The sequence below is a fragment of the Sorex fumeus genome, unplaced genomic scaffold, assembly GCF_029834395.1.
Source record: "Sorex fumeus unplaced genomic scaffold, SorFum_2.1 ptg000046l, whole genome shotgun sequence".
Classification (NCBI taxonomy): Eukaryota; Metazoa; Chordata; class Mammalia; order Eulipotyphla; family Soricidae; genus Sorex; species Sorex fumeus.
Window position 1 is genome coordinate 3,260,262 of NW_026606103.1, and position 9,475 is coordinate 3,269,736.

Consider the following 9,475-nt stretch of genomic DNA (forward strand, 5'->3'; position numbering starts at 1 on the left):
TATGTTTCCCATTTTTCTAAGAGAGTTTCTTTAAATAAACTACTTCGTAAAAATGGATTGAGCTTAAAAATTCACTAGGACAAATGAATACTAGGCACAAAATGGGCAAAATATCAGGTAGTGCAACAGGCAGAATGCTCTCATTGAGCATGTAGCCAGACTTGATCTTCAGCACCCTGATCATCATCAGGACTGAGCCCTGAGCACAGAGACAGGAGTAAGTCCTGAGCACACCCAGGTGTGGCTTAATCAAAGCCCACCCACAAATGTTTTCCCTCAATTCCCTGTTCTGTCACAATCACATCTCGGGGTTCATTCCCACTGGTGACTGTCAAATACACTTACTTTGCTTCTTCATCCTCCACATGAGGACGATCATCTGACATTTGTCTTTTTCTTCTCAGCTCACTTATTATAACAGCTTCCAATTCCATCCAAGTTTCAGCCAGGTGAAGCTTTCACCTCTTCTCACAGTTGAGCGGTATTGCACGTGTGTTTGTACAAGCTCTTTATTCACTCATCTCTTGTGGGCACTTGCGTTGTTTCCAGATCCTGGCTGCAGTCAACAGTGCTGTGATGAGTACAGGTGTGGAGATGTCCTTCAGGCTGAGCCAAACCACAGTCTCTCCAGTGAAAAATGAGGTTCCTATCTGGCACACCCCCACTGGCACTTACTCATTTCTGGCTTTGTGTTACACATTTGTGAGTCCCCATGTGAGTGATATTTTATTTTCACTTTGATTTGCATTTCCCTTATAATCAATGATGACGAATTTCCTTTGCCTCTGGGTCAATTTCACATCTTGAGACCATGTCATTCCTTTCCACATTTTTGAATCGGTTTTTCTGTTGGAGAGCTTTAAGAGCGCTTTATGTATCTTGGATACTAGTCCTTTATCTTGCGTATGGTCTCAAAATCCTTTCAATCAGCAGAATGTCTTTTAATTGTAGGGCACATTGCTCATAGAATGCAGAAGTTTTCTAGTTTGAAATAGTTCCGTTTCTGTTTTTATTACCTTTGCCACTTGAGTTCTTACATTTCAGACTTCACTGTGGTCATGATTTTGGAGAGTCTTGTCTATGTTTCCCCAATGGATTTTTCAAGATTCAAGTGCAATATAAAAATTTTAACTTATTTGAGTTAATTTTTGTTTACAGCGTGAAAGAGGGGTCTATTTTTCCCTTATTGCTTCTGTTTTATTCTTTTTCTTATTTTTCACGACTGTCTGAGATTTCTAACACCTTACTCTGGATGGAGCAGGTCAAGATCTCAAACCGTTTCATAATTGCAAGCACTGTGGGAAAGCACAGGGTCACTCCAGACCCAAGTATGATGAAGGTTTGCACCTAATTTCATTTTTTTAATTGTGACTATCTAGTTTTCCCGTAATCATTGGCTAAAGAGGTTTCCTTGCTCCAATTCATGCACTTCTTCATAAATAAATTGCTCATGCATCTGAGGGTTTCTCCCTGACCTCTCAATCCTATGCCATTGAGAAGAGACTTTTTTTCTTCCAGTACCAACCAATTTTGATTGCTAAAGCTTTGTGTCAGATTTTAAAGTCTGGGGACACAATGCCTCCCATTTTTCCTCAAGATTGCTTTGGCTATGTCAGGAGTTTTGTAGCTTAATGCAAATTTTAGAAAAATTTACTCCATGTCCTTGAATAAAGCCATGGAAATTTTATCGGAATTTGCTGTTTCTGTAAACTGCTTTGAGTTAAGATAGTCATTTTCAAGATGCCGATTCTTATGATCCTTAAACCAAGAATATGTTTCTATTACATTAGTTCATTTTAAATTCCTTTCAGAAATTTTGCAGTTTTCACTAAATAGGTCTTTTACCTCCTTTGTTAAACTAAGGGGTTTCTGTTTTTACATGATTGCAATTGGGTTTATTTCTATTCTGGATTTGGGGGGGTGTTTTGTTGTTGTTTGTTTGTTTACATGTAAGAATAAATTAGAACCCTGTGCACTGGTTTTGTAGCTTGCTACTTTACTATATAAATATATTGTTTTGAGGAGTTTTTCAGAGGAGCCTTTTTGGGTTCCTACATACGAAATTCCTAACAGTGCTTTGCAGGTTTTAATAAGTAAATCTTTCACCTCCTTTCTAAAAATTGATTCCACATTACCTAATTTTTTTCATAACTATAAGCAGGATTTTTAAATTAAATCACTCTTTTATCATTGTTTACATATAAAATCACAAAAGATTTTCCTGTTTGCTTTCGTAAGCTGCAACTTTACTGTAAAGATTTATTGCTTCTAGGAGTGTTTAATTAATGATTGGATTTGCAGTCTTAGGGTTCTTGATATGTCATTTGTAAACAGTGAATTTGATTTCTTTGCCAATTTGAACACAAATTTAAATTTTTTTCTTGCTTAATTTCTGTGGCAGCAGCTATCAGAACTGTATTGAATAATAGTGCTCTCAATATATTGTTACATCCATAACAGCGTTGGGAAGTCAAGCACTAAAGAAACAAATTGTGATTGAAGCCGACTTCAGGTTAACCATGTCACCATAACACTAGAAAATACTTTATCTGTGAAACAAACAAAGAAAAAACTATAATGTATTTACAGAATAAAATAAGAGATTCACACTGTGCTAACATACACCTACAGAAAACAAAGGCAATAAGAAAAATACAAAACCCAAGAAAAGTAAGACATAAATAACATTTTTCCCTTTCTGATATCTGGGCCATTCTCAGTGGTACCTGAGAGTGACTCCCAGTTATTTGCTTGGGGACTTCCTGTGGACCTTGGGGGGCCAAGCAGTGCCAGGGACCCAGCACAGAAGATCCATGGCAAAACATGCTCTCAAGCCATCTGAGTCTTTGCTCTGGACAGAGGATTATTTTTTAAGGGCAATACTGACTCTGTCACCAGTGGCAATTACTTTTAATAAAAGTTTACTCTTCCCCATAAAAAAACATAAATGGCCAAATACATTTTTTAAAACACACAAAAGCCAATAACCTACTTTATATCGTCTACAAGAAATTCTCCAGCTCTAGAGACACACAAAGGTCAAAAAAATGGAAAGAGATTTCTCATGATGGGAGAATTATGCTGAAAGTGGACTATAGAACAAACATGATTGCCACTCAATGCCTCTTTTGCAGACCACAGCACCCAAAAGGAGAGAGAGAACAAAAGGGAATGCCCTGCCACAGAGGCAAGGTGGGACGGGGGAAAAGCGGGGTGGGAGGAATACCGGGATCAGTGGTGGTGGAGAATGGGCACTGGTGGACGGATGGGTATTTGATCATTGTATAACTGAAACCCAAGCACAAAAATGTGTAAGTCTGCAACTGTACCTCATGATGTCTCACTATAAAAAAAATTACATTGTCATCAAAACTTATTAAAATAAATAAATAAATAATGTTCTTCTGAAAAAATTTAAAAAATAAAAAAGGTTACTTAGGAAAAAAAAAAAGAAATCCAAGCACAAAAATTTGTTAAGTCTACAACTGTACCTCATGGTGTTTCACTAATACAAATTTAAAAAAAAAGATTTCCCATGCAAATTTGCTCGAGCGGGCCCAGTAACGTCTCCATTGGAGACTCTGTTGTTACTGTGTCTGGCATATCGAATACTCTCGGTAGCTTACCGGGCTCTCCGAGAGGGGCGGAGGAATCGAACTCGGGTCGGCCATGTTGGCCGCTTGTAAGGCGAACGCCCTACCGCTGTGAAATAATAGTCAAAAAGGAGCCACAAATGTAACCACAGTAATATTAGACAAAACACTTACCAAGAAAAGCCTGTATGAGTGTTTGGATGAGCACATGCGGCCAAGAGATCTGAGCATTGGTGCTGGAGAAGCAGGAACCTTGAGAGCAGCGAGTGAATCCACGGAACTGTGAGGTCTGGAAAACGGGTCTGCAGCAGGAGATGAGGCAACCAGGGCATTTCCTCCCCAATGAAATGGGTTCATGTTTCCACGAACAGCCTTCACCAGGCATAGAAGAGGATGTTATCTGCTTAGATCCCTGTAGAAAAAGCTCCAGAATTTGTGTAATAGCTTAAAAAAGGTCAAAGGAGTGAGGAGCTCTCTTAGATCTCCCATCCTGTCCAGCAGCAAAATCCTGCTCTTTTGTTTCCACAGGGCAACCAACAATCACCCTAATACCAAAAGCAGTCAGAGACAGCACAAAAAAGGAAAACTACAAACCAATAGCCCTGAAAAATAAAGATTATATGAACCTATCAATAGATGCAGGGAACACATTTGACAAAATCCAACATCCATTAATGATTAAAAACTCTCAATAAAAAAATGGAGTTGGAGAAATTTCCCTCAATATAGTTAAAACCATTTAACACAAATCCGTAGAAAGCATAGTACTGCATGGAGGAAAACTAAAAGCCTTCCCTTTCTGATGAGGCACAAGAAAAGGATGGGCTTTCTCACAATTTCTATTCAATATTGTACGGGAAGTCCATGCCATAGTAATCACGCAAGAAGATATTAAGGTAACCAGGTAAAAAGTCAAGCTCTCTTGATTTGCAAATTACATGATCACTTCACTTAATCACTTAATCCCCGTTATTCATCGATTTATTCGAGCGGGTGCAAGTAACGTCTCCATTCATCCCGGTTGCGTGCTAGCGTAGCCCAATGGTATCTGTTCGTTCTAGGAACATGCAGAGCGTCAAACTGATCATTTAGGGTCTTGACGAAGAAGTCTGACCATCTTATAGTTGGGCGTCCACGTGATCTTTTGATGTCCCGTGGAATCCAATCAGTAATGGCTCTAGTCCAGCGGTTGTCTGTAAATCTCATTACGTGTCCAGCCCATCTGATTTTTGATGTCTTGGCAAATGAGACAGTGTCCCTGATTCTTGAGCATTGACGAAGATCAGAACTCCGGATTCTATCTCTCATTTGAGTGAATCGTGATATTCCAAGCATAGTTCTTTTGATTCCTCTTTGAGAGACCCGAATAGCGTTCTCATCCTGTTTTCGTAGGGTCCAGGTCTCTGAGGCATATGTTAATGCAGGAAGAATAGTGGAATCAAAGAGATGTGCTCGTAGCTGGAGGTTCTTTGTCCTTTTAGTTATTTCTTCAATGCTCTTGAAGGCATTCCAAGCTGCTCTCTTCCTCCTGCGTAACTCAGGTGCCAGGTCATTCGTCATGTTGATTTCTCGACCTAGGTATATATAACTGTTGCATTCGGAGATGGTGGTTCCGTTGAGAGTGAATGGAGCGTCAGGAACAAGGCTGTTTCTCATAAACATTGTCTTCGTAAGATTCAGCTGTAGTCCGACCTTTCCACATTCACGGTCAAAGTCGTTCAGCATTTGTGCCACTTGGCTGATGGTTGGTGTTATTAGAACGATGTCATCAGCAAAGCGGAGGTGGTGTAGTTGCCGACCATCTATCTTCACTCCCATGTTTTCCCATTCCAGTCGTCGCATGATGTTCTCGAGGGTGGCACTGAAGAGTTTTGGTGAAATGGTATCACCCTGCCGAACCCCTCTCTTGATATGGATGATTACTTCTTTGTAGAATGGTGAGATCTTGGTAGTGAATCCGCAATAGAGCTCATGAAGGATCCTGATGTATTGAGTTTGTACACCCTGATTGGCTAGGGCTTCCATGACTGCTTCCGTCTCAACAGAATCAAAGGCCTTCTTTAAATCAATGAACGTTAGAGAGAGAGGCATCTTGAACTCCCGAGATACCTCAATGAGCTTGGTTATTGTGTGGATATGGTCGATGGTACTGAATCCTTTTCGGAATCCAGCTTGTTCACATGGTTGTCCATCACCTAGTGTTCTGCTAATCCTATTCAGGATGACTCGAGTGAATAGTTTGTAGATGACAGACAATAGGCAGATTGGACGATAGGTGCCAATGTCGTTGATGTCTCCTTTCTTGTATAGTAGTACAGTCCTGCTGGTTTTCCATTGGGATGGAACCTTGCATTCAGACAGGTAGCATGTGAAGAGTCGAGCCAATGTATTGATGAGTACTGATGGTAAGTTCTTCAGGTGTTCAGGTCTGATCTTGTCTGGGCCAGGTGCTTTTTGTTTCTTTACCGATGAGATGGCATGTTGGATTTCGGAAGGGAGAACATTGGGAACGACATATCCATCATGTGGTATGTGGTATGTCGGCAAGTGGGTGTGGCTATTAAAGAGATCTGAGTAGAAGTCATGAATAATCTTCTCCATTGCCCTTCTGGAAGATGTGATAGATCCATCATGATGTCGGAGGGCAGTCATCTTGGTTTTGTAGTTGGTGATACTGTACTTAAAAGCTCTGAACACTTTACCTAAAAAAGAAACCCTCCTAGAAACAAGAGAATTGAATGATAAAGCAGAAGGCTAGTGAATAGACAGACACCTCTCAGAGGAAGATAGGTGGATGAGCAGTAGGCAAATGAAAAAATGCTCAGCATCACTTATCAGAGAAATCCAAATCAAGACAACAAGGACACATACCACCTCACACCAGTGAGAATACAATCTGTTCAGAGACTAGAAGGATTAACATAACCAAGATGGCAATAATCCTCCAAAGCATTATACAGATTCAATGAAATTGTATGATTCAACAAATCATTATACAGATTCACTTCTTTATAAAAAATGCCCCTTGTATTTCCTGCCATTTATATGGGCTGACAAATCCCCACCCAAAATAGCCAAAGCAATCCTAGGGAAAAAGAGAACTGGAGGAATCACTCTGCCCAATCTCAACTATACTGCAAAGGTGTAGTAATTAAAGCAGTGTGGTATTAGAATAATACCACAGACCTTGGTATGTAAAATAATAAACAGACTTTAAGACCAGTGAAATAGAACTGAAAACCCAGGAACAGATCCTCAGGTATATGGACAGCTAATCTTGAGTAAATAAGCAAAACATCCGAGGTGGAGCATGAGAACTTCTTCCACAAATGGTGCTGGGAAAACTAGTTGGTCAATGCAAAAAAAAAAGAAAGAAAGAAATCAGAACCTTTTCTAATACCATGTACAAAAGTCAAATCAAAATGGTTAAGTATCTCAATACCCAAAAAAACATAGGCAGAAGAACACTTACGGACACTTAAAGCTAGAGGCATCTTTAAGGAGCCAACTGCCACTGGCTAAGCAAACGGAATCACAGATAAACAGGACAATATCAAAACAACTTATCTCAATGAAAACTGTTACAAAAACAAAAAGATTCCCCCCAAATTGGAAGATAATTGACCATCATTTATTTGATAAATTGTTAATATCCAAGATGCATATAAGCACTGATAGAACCATGGGAAAAATCCAACCCCATAAAAAATGGAGAGAAGAGATAAACCGAAACTTCTTCAACGACATACAAATGATCAAAAGGCATATGAAAAAATGCTATACATAAGTAATTATCATGGGAATGGAAATCAAAACAATGAGATAGCACTTTATACTACAAAACTGGCACATATCAAAGGATGAGGAAGAAGAGGCTGGGCTGATAAAATCTCAGGGCCAAAATAGGCTGCTAAAACGAAGAAGGACAAAAATGACTGTCTGTACTTTCAGTGCACGTATGCTGGCTCAGGATGCATCCATCGAGGACCTGATGGTGCAGGCGTGAAAAATCAAGTACAACATCATTGGTCTGACCGAGACGAGAAGGCATCAATCACATCATGCCATTTTTGACACTGGGGAAGAGCTGTTCTTCGGAACACGTGACAAAAGAGGCGTCGGTGGTGTCGGTTTCCTTGTCAACACAAACTTGGCCATAAACGTTGATTCATTTGAATGCCTAATAATCCGAATCGGACAATTACGCTTAAATAGGTGTGGCTGGAGAAGTTCTATAAAGAAGACCACACCTTCTACAAGATCATTGTCAGTGATTTTAATACCAAGATAGGACCGAGAAGATCAGCCTAAGAACTCCACATCAGGACCCATGGCCTAGAATGGAACGAACAGGGTGAGAGAGTGTCCGAGTTCATCATGTCGACCAAGACCATCTATGGTAACTCAAAACTACAGAAGGCCAAATCTAAACGTTGGATATGGGAGTCTCCCAGTGTATGATTCCACAATGAAATTGACCACATCATATTCAATCAATGGTCTTGCCTGACCGATATTGCTGTCTGCGCTCTACCCTCGCTCCAAAGAGGTGCATAATAGCAAAAGGATGCTTAGCGCGTGTGTGCATGTGCAGGAACTACTGGCAAAGGCCAGATTCCTGCACAAGACCAACCTGAGCTCAATCCTTGAGACCCCAGATGTCTCTGAGGCCTCCAGGAGAGACCTCTAAAATGCAGAACCAGGGTAAACCCAGGGCACTGCAGGGTGTGGCCGCAAAACAAATGAAAAAAAAAAAACAACTGGAGGCAACTGAATGCAGCCTAAAGCTGCAGTGCTGACCCTCTCATGGCCCATAGTCGTGGCCATGTCCCTGTGTGTGGCAGCTGCAGACTCTGGAAGTCAAAGCGTGGTTCATTTTGGGGATCCTTGTATGGTCACCATCCTCATGTCCCTAGGGGGAACTTGCAGCACTTGGTGCCCTACACGAAGCCTAAGTTCCAGAGGCCCATCATCAGGATGTTGCCCATGTTACACCCACATGTCACACAGCTGGGTGTCTCTGAAGTATCACCAAATACATGGACACCTTATGGTAGTGATAGGAGGCCTATGTCCTCTACAAATTCACGAGCTTCCTAGTCAACTTCCTGAAGAGCTGTTTTCAACATGGAAGTCATGTGGAAAGGTAAAGAGAAGCACAAGTCCTCACTTCCCTTCTTCTGCTGCCTTCTTTGCTCCATGGGAGAAATTCTGCTGCCCTGCTGCAAGAGGGTTGTGCTGCAGGCTGTGTGTATGTCACGATCAGACTGGCCACCACCGCTGAGATCTGTGAGACGTGCAACATCTATGTGAAGGAACATTCAGCTTGCAGAGAGCTTGCGTTCATTTGGTCATCATCAACGTGCCCCCGTTCTTTGCCATGTATAGACTCCTGATATTTTATTAAACACCAAAGGAGGATCTGAGCCCATCTAGCAAATGGGGATGTTCTTTCATGTGAAGCTCATTATCTTCTGGAAAACAGTGGTGATTGCTTTGTTGGTAAAAACTTCATGTGATTTCAGACAGCAGAGACAGAAACATTCTGCATAGAAATGTTCATTGCTGCCATAGTCCACCACTACACCTTATATGGGAGATCAAGAATTACGAGTGTGCAACTCTTTGTTCCTCAAAACGTTACTTTTTCCACTTCACAACCACATACTGGTAATTACCACGAGCTTGGAGACACACTGATGGCACAGAATGTGCTCAGTACAGTTAGAGGTACCTGAAGACCTTTAAAATGACAAAGAACATCACATAAAAGTCGAAACTTCGGAATCCATAATCCAGTGCTGCACTTCTTTATGCTTTTTCTTTCTTCCTTTATTTCTCTATCTTCCTTTCTTCCCTCCTTCATTTCCTCCTACCGTGCT

The 9,475-nt window shown here is 40.9% G+C and overlaps 1 non-coding gene across 1 annotated transcript; it reads right to left on the reverse strand.

Moving 5' to 3' along the window:
* Window positions 1-1,220: 1,220 nt before the first annotated feature.
* On the reverse strand, window positions 1,221-1,347 carry LOC130031311 (small nucleolar RNA SNORA9). The gene has a single exon (XR_008793658.1). It is a non-coding gene; the product is annotated as a small nucleolar RNA SNORA9 (small nucleolar RNA).
* Window positions 1,348-9,475: the final 8,128 nt, after the last annotated feature.